This window comes from Rutidosis leptorrhynchoides, chromosome 1 (assembly GCF_046630445.1).
Source record: "Rutidosis leptorrhynchoides isolate AG116_Rl617_1_P2 chromosome 1, CSIRO_AGI_Rlap_v1, whole genome shotgun sequence".
NCBI lineage: Eukaryota > Viridiplantae > Streptophyta > Magnoliopsida > Asterales > Asteraceae > Rutidosis > Rutidosis leptorrhynchoides.
The window spans coordinates 643967816-643977642 of NC_092333.1; positions in this window are offsets into that span (position 1 = coordinate 643967816).

The following is a 9827-nucleotide window of genomic DNA, read 5'->3' on the forward strand; positions in this document are numbered from 1 at the left end:
CATTTAAAGATTAAAGTTTAAATTTGGTTAGAAATTTCCGGGTTGTCACAGTAAGAATTTGGGTTGATCTATGTAAACAAGTGTGAAGTGCAGATGGTGTTTAGTGTTTTGCAAGATGAAGATGATGATGTTTGTATAACAATTTTTTTTAAGAAAAAAAATAGAATATGAACCGTTTTTTTATTAAAAAACAGGTTTTTTTTTTGGTAAAAATCGATTTCTAAAGTCAAGTTTTTGAACCGGTTTCAAACTCGGTCTCCACTTTATAAACCCCTATACATAGGAACCGGTTTTAAAATCGGTTTCTAAACCCTTAAAAATCGGTATACCCTCAGATTAGTTTGTCTTTTGCCAAAAATAAATAAATAAATAAAAAATAACTCTACCCGGTACCAATAATAAAACATATAGTACTCCGTAACAAATTTTTTGTCCCCACATTGAAGGTATACGATATCTTTTTTCCTTCTCGAAAATTGAAGATTTGAAGTATCAACTAGTTAATTACAAATAATAATCTTATACCATTTTTCAAAAATTAAACACTAAAACATTACTCCCTAAGATCCCTTATAAGTTATACTCGTAACTACTAAAAACTTGAAACATCTACACTAGAATTCTTATACATATGGGCAGGGCAAATGGTCCGAAAAGGTAATTTAAGTTATCCAATTTGACAATCAAAGTAACCCCCAATTTGTCTAAGCCCGAAAATAATTTCAATTTTATTTTTGCTCAAGAAAATGATTGCGATTTGAAAAAGTGTTAAATTGGGGTAATCATCGTCAAATTTATTAACGATCGTTAGTCAAAAGTACACGTTGGTCCCTGAAGTTTGATAAAAAAAATTGCACCATAGGTCCTCTTCATCATCTTCAACAATTTGCAACGAATTGAAGCATGAAATCGATTTAAATATATTCCAGTAGCAGCGATTAGGTGTTTTACGTGAAGATTCAGAGCCAAAAACAACAACACATTGTTGAAAAATCGAAGAACGGTGACATAACTTTCATGAATTTCAAAAAAATCAAACAAAAAAAATCTGTAACGTTTCAGATGTTGTTATCTGAATCAAAGATGCTTAGAATCCTCATACAAATGCTCGAAATTAGTTTTTAATGCCTGAAGATCACAAAATCGTGCTAATTGATTTATTGACCTTCGTTTGACCAAATGAAAAACATTAGATCTAGGATGAATTTGAAGTTGTCAATCATGTATTTTTGAGGATGATGAAGAGGAGGATGTGTGCAATTTTTTTAACAAACTTCAAGGACCAATCATGTATTTTTGACTAACGATCATTAATGAATTTGACGAAGATTACCCTAATTTAACACTTTTTCAAATCATAGTCCTTTTCTTGAGCAAAAATAAAATTGAAATCCTTTTCCGGCTTAGACAAATTGAGGGTTACCTTGATTGTCAAATTGGGTAACTTAGGTTACTTTTTCGGGTCATTTGCCCTATACATATTAGTAACTCCTATATTCTAACATGATTAACATCCCTTGTGGTGGCTACGTAGTTTATCTTGCACGACTATGAACAACTTGCAAAGTGAGTTGTTTCTTCAAGATTAATGGTTCATAAAGCGAAGTTGGATCACTTGAGCTCTAAAGGAAATAAAAGAACATGACATTAACTTCTTTAAACATATATACACATATTACACACGAAGAATCATATAACATAAACTTAGATGAAGCCACACACAAACAATCAATCGAATTTAGCAGAAGTTGTGATGTGGTCCAGTGGTTGGTGGCCTGCCTCCTATTGGGAAGGTCAAGAGTTCGACCCCCGTTGGCTACATATTAAAAACATAATTTCATCCCTGCCATGAAGTATCCACCTATGGAACCTTTCCCATATCGTTTGTGGGGGGGGGGGGGGTTAAAGGTGAGGGGGTTTTACTTGGCCGTGCCCTTGGATCGGTTCCAAGGTTTCCTCCCGGGCAGCGATAGGGGCGGGGTTATTATCGCTGCATCGGCATAGTCGAAACGGGAGATGATTGCAACGGGTGGTTTAGTCCTCCTCGGGTGATCCCAATCGATGTCAAAAAAAAAAATTGAATTTAGCAAAATTAAAGATTGTAAGTAACTAAAGGGGGGAGGGTGAATAGTTACAATACATTTTGAACACTTTTTCGATTGATCGCTAAATTTGATTAACTATGATCAACCAATTCAACTCAAACTTGATGTGTGTGGTGATAATGTTCAAAATGATGAGTAAAGTAATGTAAAGAACATAGAAACAAAGATTTATAGTTCGGGTGGATATTAACTAATGCACCTTAATCTACTCCCCGATTACACTAATCGGGATTTCTTGCTTCACTAGGCACTTTTCTTCAAAATCGGTGGAGATTCGATTTACAAGTCTTCAACTTCTTTGGTAGACAACAAACCTAATCTTTCTAACCCTTTGAAAGACCAACTTCAACCTAGCTCAACTTGTCTTCAACTTGGACAAGTATTAATCTCCAAATGAGATTAATCAACTTTCTAAGTCCCTTTAAGGAAGTAGATCACTAAGCTAGCCTATGCTTCTACTAATTGAAGTTACAAGACTCATACAATTAATGATGATAATCCTAAGACAATTCTAGGAGATACATTACACTAAGTAAACTCACAAGATAAACAAATTTGATTAGTAAATTTACAACAACCAAATTCTATATCTATAAGATCATAGAATCTTCTCTAGCTTAATCACATTTGAGTAGTAATTAAAGCCCTTGTGATCTCTGTAAATATGCCTTTGAAATGTGCAAGAGGGTCAGCTCCAAATGCTCTCTAATGCTTGCTATTTATAGTGGAATTTAAAAACTTGCCGTTGTCACACGGTCGACCGTGGTTAGACCGTGCGCGCCTCTGTCCAAAATTTGTATCTGTTGTATAGCCGTTTGACTCAAATTTGAACACTATATTTTGGAATCTTTACTTCATATAGCACCTGCAAAAGAAACCCAATATCCTATACACGTACTACATGCATTAAGTGTGTGAGATTTGGTCTTATTGTATGAAAATGAAATGACACTCCAAATGTGATAAACCAAACATTCTTGGAAGAGTGTCTTGATTGTCATTTGGGGTAATCTCAGTTTGGTCAAGACTTAGTTAGGCTCATTAATGTATTTGGTTAAATCCTAAGACTAGTCAACAAATCATTAACTTTCTAGTTTCAATTAATCACAAATCATGTTCATTTTAAGATTAAGTAAAGATTAATTGAATGATGTCTTTCTAAGTTAAACATTAAGTGTGTAAAGACATCAATGTTAAGTTGTACTTGGACATGTTACATAATGTGTTACTTAGACAAGACCAAATAGATTATTGATCATTATTATTTATGAACTATGTTACACTTAATTTCTTGAAGTGAACTAGTTATTTGAATCCTAGTGTTCTAGCAAATAACACATAGCAAGTTTAACAACATGTTAACAAGTTGGAAAATTAATAAGTATCAAACATATTAACAAGTAGCAAGTAATACTCACATATAGCAAGAGATAGTTATTCTAACATCAATCATATAGATATTTGCACAACACTATGGTTTAAGCTTTGACAAGTTTACTTGCAATATAACACATTGCATGATTAATGTGCAAGCACACATTAATGTCTAACACATGTACAAGGGAAGAGTAATATCTAGTTGGGACTTGGTGACCATCCTAAATGTATCTAAGTGTATTTTAGAATTACAAGTCTTTACTAGTTACACTTTAACAATGTTATTCTTTATTTAGCCTTAATTTGTCACTAAGTAATCTTTAATTGTAATTAGTGTTCTAGTGACATTAGCTTATGTGTGTTGGTACTTGATGATCATCCTAAGAATGTCTAGACAAGTTTTAACATCACAAGTTATTGATTAACACTTATGTGTTATGCTTAATCATGGTTAAATTGTCATGAAGGTGTAATTAAGCGTGATTAATCAAGATTAGTCTTCCACGGTCAGGTATACAGTCGACCGTACCTTTGACCGTGTAACTTAAATGATCTTTATTTTCATTCAAAGGTTTATTTGATTTGGTCATTTGCAAAACCAAGTATGGATTAATGAACTTGCTTGTTTTATGTTAAGATGTTGATCATCACTTATGCGTATGTATGTGTCATCATCAAAACATATTCTTTAGTTAAGCATCATACTTAACTTTGTCGGTTTGTCCATTAACCAATATTCAACCAACAAAGATGATTTTGAGCGTACTCAAAACTTCATGAACATTGTGACGTTAGACCAATGTCGAATGATAGTAGACTTTCATAACTCGACCATACTTGTTCTAACAAATTCGAACTAATGATACTGCGACCCGCAAGCGCATGCTATACGCAGGCAGGCACTAGTGTGCGCATGTGCATGGAATCTCTACGGTATGCGGTAGCGCATTGAATACTTTGTTCTCGGTATGGCAGTTACTTGTTGACCAAGTTCGATAATCTTTTCTATAATTATATCCGAGATACGGGGGAGTTAGTTATGGAAAGGATTACCACAATCGTGGATGGTTCTAGAATTTGGGTTTGCATATATATGCTAACTAGGGATGAGATCAGTTCTGGAACCGTACCGAACCGTACCAGAATCGGTTAGTACCGGTACCGAAATTAGGTAAAATAGAGAACCGAAACCACACCAAAATTTCAATACGGTACCGGTTTCGGTACCGGTACGGTACTGGTATTTTTCGGGTTTTTACCCACTTGGTACCGCAATTTTTTGACAAGGGTGTAGATAATACGAGTGACGTGGTATGATTCATTTGCATGTTTATTATTTACCTGTTTGGTAAAAATGATGAAAATGTAACACTTAATGCACTTATATCAATTGCATTAGTGTGATTCTTTTGAAAGTTTGATGACGATCATGAGTCTGAAAGTTGATTATTTACGCGTTTGGTACCAAACAATGTAGATTTATTCGATTGGGAATGGATAATTTATTTGCATAATCAATTCATGCATATTAGATTACATGGAGTATATATATGTATATATATGTATATATATATATATATATATATATATATATATATATATATATATATATATATATATATATATATATATATATATATATATATATATATATATATATATATATATATATATATATATATATATATATATATATATAATTAGTTGTTGTTGTAAAGTTTGAAAACAGTGAATATTTGGTTTGTTTATGTAAAAAGACTTCGAAATATGGAGGCTGACATAGTGTGTTTAGCAAAATGCAAATCAAGATTTAAAAAAAAAAAAAACTAGAAAATAATGTCAATACTTACAAACATCACTATATGTAGTTACATTAGCATACTTCTTATCAAATTAAATGCATACATTTTTAATTTAAAAAAAAATTCAGCTAAAATGCATGTAAACATATATAGGAGTTTACCGCGTCGATTAAAGACACCCGTATTGTTTATAATTCTAGTTAGATTAAATGTCAAAGTTTAATTGGTAACTAGATATTTATGGAGTATATAAGTTATATGAGATGGACCTATTATAAAGAATAAAATCTGGAAAGTTAAATTTCGGTACCAAATACCAATTTCCTGAAAAAAATACCGGAACCGTACCGTACTGTACCGAAACCGAAAACCTCCGATTCCTGGAACCGAAACCGATACCGAATCCCTTTCGGTTCCGTTTTTGGTACAGGTATCGGTTTGGTACCGGTTCGGTTTCGGTGTTTCTGTTTATTACCCTAATCGTCATTCTAATCATCAGATCTCACGTAGCACATCTTACGTAACGACTATCACCATCTCTCTAAGGTTAACAGGTTAGTTCTTTCATGACTGTTGCCTACAACCTTATTCAGGACCTTCCGATCGACGACCATCATCGAAGGTGGACTTAATTACTTAGCCACCCCGCCGACATCATCATGTCGGCCAGGGTTATTCACGGTAGCCGGACCGGAGATCTAAGTTCTAAGATCCTTAAACCTCTTTAAATATATTAAGCGTGCATATTAACCTTCTGGAAAATATACGCATGATCAAGTGGTGCTTTCATTGAGAGTCGAATTAATTCAAGACGTGTTTAATTGTTTTTCCTTTTAATAGTTTTGAATTATAAGGCTCGTTACTCACAAAATTTTCGAATTTGTTTTTTCTTTAACAGAATCATGACTTCCGGTGAATTATCAGAACGTACTCAAACGAATAATCAGAACACGCCATCTGGTAATCAGCAGACACAAGCTATGGCTACGGGGGTGGGAGTTATGCCTTACCCTCTGCCTATGTCCGGCGAACCTTTTCAAAGGTATAAGCCGATATACCCGGATGGAATAACACCACCAAGGGCAAACTCGCCGGTTACAACTATGCGGCTAGATTTTTCCGCATTGCAGGGCTCAAAGGTGACCCTGTTAAACAACCTTTTGAGCTACCGACTACTTTTAATAAGTTTCCTCCGCACATAACTGCATATCCGTTTTCGTCAGCGCCGAAGATACCTCACACGCTGGGTACCTATAATGGCTTGACTGACCCAGATGATTTCCTGCAGTGGTTTGAAGGCGCAATGCGCACCCAAGGATGGTGGATCTAGTTGCATGTCAGATATTTCCCATGACACTGCAGGGTATTGCACGCGAATGGTTCAAAAGGCTATCAGCCGATAGTATATCTGGGTTCATGGATTTACGAACAAAGTTCTTGCTGCAGTATCATAATCAGAGGCCGTGCAAACATACTCATATTGAATGCCATGATATCGTACAGAAACCCAAGGAATCTTTGGGTGAATTTCTTACAAGATACACTAATGATGCTTGCGCATACCAGAACTTAAACCGGAGCAGCAGATTTCTGGGCTCATACATGGTATAAGTTCAGAACGTCATCTAATGCTGGTCAGGCGTCTACGCCATACGGTGCTAACAACTTATGCTGAAGCACTTAATGAATGTCACGATTATATTCGGAGTGGCGAAGATAATGATATTCCCATAGCCAGCTCACGCAACGAGAGGAAAGACGATGAAGATCGTTCGCGTGATCAAAGCCGCGGTAACAGTTCTCGCGGAAGGTATCCTAGTGGTGGTCCCATAAGAACTGATAAGGGACGAGCGAGTGGTAGTTATAGAAACAATAATCAGCGCGGCATTAATAATCAGAACTATGCGTTGCTCAAAAGCCTATCTAAAACACCAAAAGAGATTTTAGCCACCGAACCAGTATGTGCAACCTTTGCGGTTCCAACTCCGCTGATAGAATTTGGTAAGCGGGATAAAACAAAGTACTGCGAGTTCCATGACGATCACTGTCATGACACCAATCGGTTTAAAAACTTAATGGAACAGGTGTTGGAAGCATTACGCGCAGGAAAGTTAGATCACCTAAAACCACCAAAGAAAGATAAGGGAAAAGCCGCAGAAGAGGGTTCAAAAGCCAAAACTTTTGCATGGCAAAAAACCGATAAAACTAAAGGTGCCGATTTAACCATCAACATGGTTGACGCAGAGAAAGTTGGTCAGCGAAGAAAATACAATGATTTCCAGGATTGGGAACTTATCCCAATTTCATTCCCTCCTGTCATGTCAATCGACACAGTTAATGAGCCTGTTATCATCAAGTGTCGCATTCCTGATCACGGAATACAGATTAAATGCATGCATGTTGATACCGAAAGCGGTGTCGACATTATGTACGAACACTGCTATCGTTTTCTTCCCACGGAAGTCAAAGCGCAGTTGCGCCAACCCGATATTACGCTATCAGGATTCTCTGGGGAAAGCTCATGGCCGCTAGGCCGGATAGAGCGTGTAGTAGAGCTTGCAGATGATAAGAATCCGCAGTTGGTTAAAAGCGCGTTAATCGACTTTTATGTGGTCCATTCGACTTCGAGCTACAATGCGCTTCTAGGGAGAAATTTCATAAGGCGTTTTAACATCATACCCTCAGTGGTACATGGCCTGATTAAGTTTCCTACCACGGGTGAAATTGCCACAATTGCGTCACATTAAACAACCGAGTTATGTGGTTCAGTTGTGCCTGTAAGCATTCCCAGCGTAGGAGAATAACTTAAAAGCAGTGCGGTCATAGCTAACCGCTTGCATCCGGACAAGCGAATCAAAATTGGCATAGGCTTGTCAGCTGAAACTAAAGCTAAGTTGCACGGTATCTTGTTAGCTAACGCAGATGTTTTCGCATGGCAAGAATCAGACATGACGGGGGTCCCGCATGACATTGCGGAACATAAGTTGAATGTTAATCCATCACTCACGCCCGTTAGACAAAAGAAGTGGCACATGGCCCTTGAGCGCAGTGATTGGTTATGCGCAGAAGTTGATAACTTGGTCAGAGCAAACATCCTGCAGGAAGTACGGTATCAGACATAGGTTGCTAATCCTGTGTTGGTTAAGAAGGCTGACGGTAACTGGCGGATGTGTGTCGATTTTAAAGACATTAACAAAGTGTGTCCTAAAGATAACTACCCTCTCCCGGAGATTGACTGGAAGGTAGAATCGTTATCGGGTTTTCGGTACAAATGTTTTCTGGATGCGTAGAAGGGTTATCACCAAATACTCATGGCCACGGAAGACGAGGACAAAACCACTTTCCATACGCTGTAGGGTATTTATTGTTATATGAAGATGCCATTCGGATTAAAAAACGTAGGCACTATCTATCAGCGCGTAATTGACACAGCTTTCAAGCATCAAATTGGCAGAAATCGTGAAGCATTTGTCGATGACTTGGTAATTAAAAGTAACACCGAAGAAGAAATGCTCGCAGACATCTTAGAAACCTTTGCGTCTTTGCGCAAGATCAACATGAAGCTTAACCCGCTCAAGTGTAGTTTCGGGGAAGAGGAAGACAAGTTTCTAGGTCATGTAGTGATGGCGCGGGGAATCAAGGTGAATCCCAAAAAGATCGAAGCCATTGATAATTTACCATCTCCAAAGACAAAGAAACATGTGCAGAGTCTAACCGGGAAGCTCGCGACGATCACGCGGTTTTTGTCAAAAGCCGCAGAGCGGCAGTTGCCATTCTTCAATGATTTGAAGAATTGTTTAAAGAAAAAAGACTTCGTATGGACTCAGGAAGCAGAATCAGCTTTTCAAGAGATGAAGAAGCTGCTAGCTGAATTACCAACACTCACTGTGCCAGTAGCAGGAGAAACGCTTACGCTGTACCTTGCGGCATCAAAAGAAGCTGTCAACTCTGTTCTTATCGCGGATCGCGGAAAGGTAATCCATTCTCCTTTGTCTACATATATGAATTATTTGTTTTGTGGACAAATAACGCTGAGGTTTTCTCAGATGCAAATGTCAGTCTACTTCGTAAGCAAGACGCTGACAACAAGCGAAGTAAACTATTCACCAATCGAGAAGCTAGTATATGCGCTAGTTCACACAGCGCGACGTTTGCGTCGGTACTTTCAAGCACACCCAGTTGTGGTTCTACCAGATCAGGCGATCAAACAGGTGCTGTATAAGCCTGAGATTTCTGGCCGAATGGCTAAATGGGCAGTTGTGTTAGGACAACACGAAATAAATTTTTCCTCGCGAAGCGCAGTTAAGGGTTAAATACTTGCGGATTACCTAGCAGAGTTACCCACAGATGTTGAAGCATCGGTTGAACATAAGGACGCGCCTGCACTAATTTTGGCACCATGGGAGTTATACACCGATGGTGCCTGTAGCGCAGATGGCGCAGGTGCAGGGATAATTTTAACTGGCCCGGATGGTGAAGAGCATACATATGCGTTGCGGTTTAATTTTGCTGTTACAAATAACGAAGCAGAATATGAGGCTTT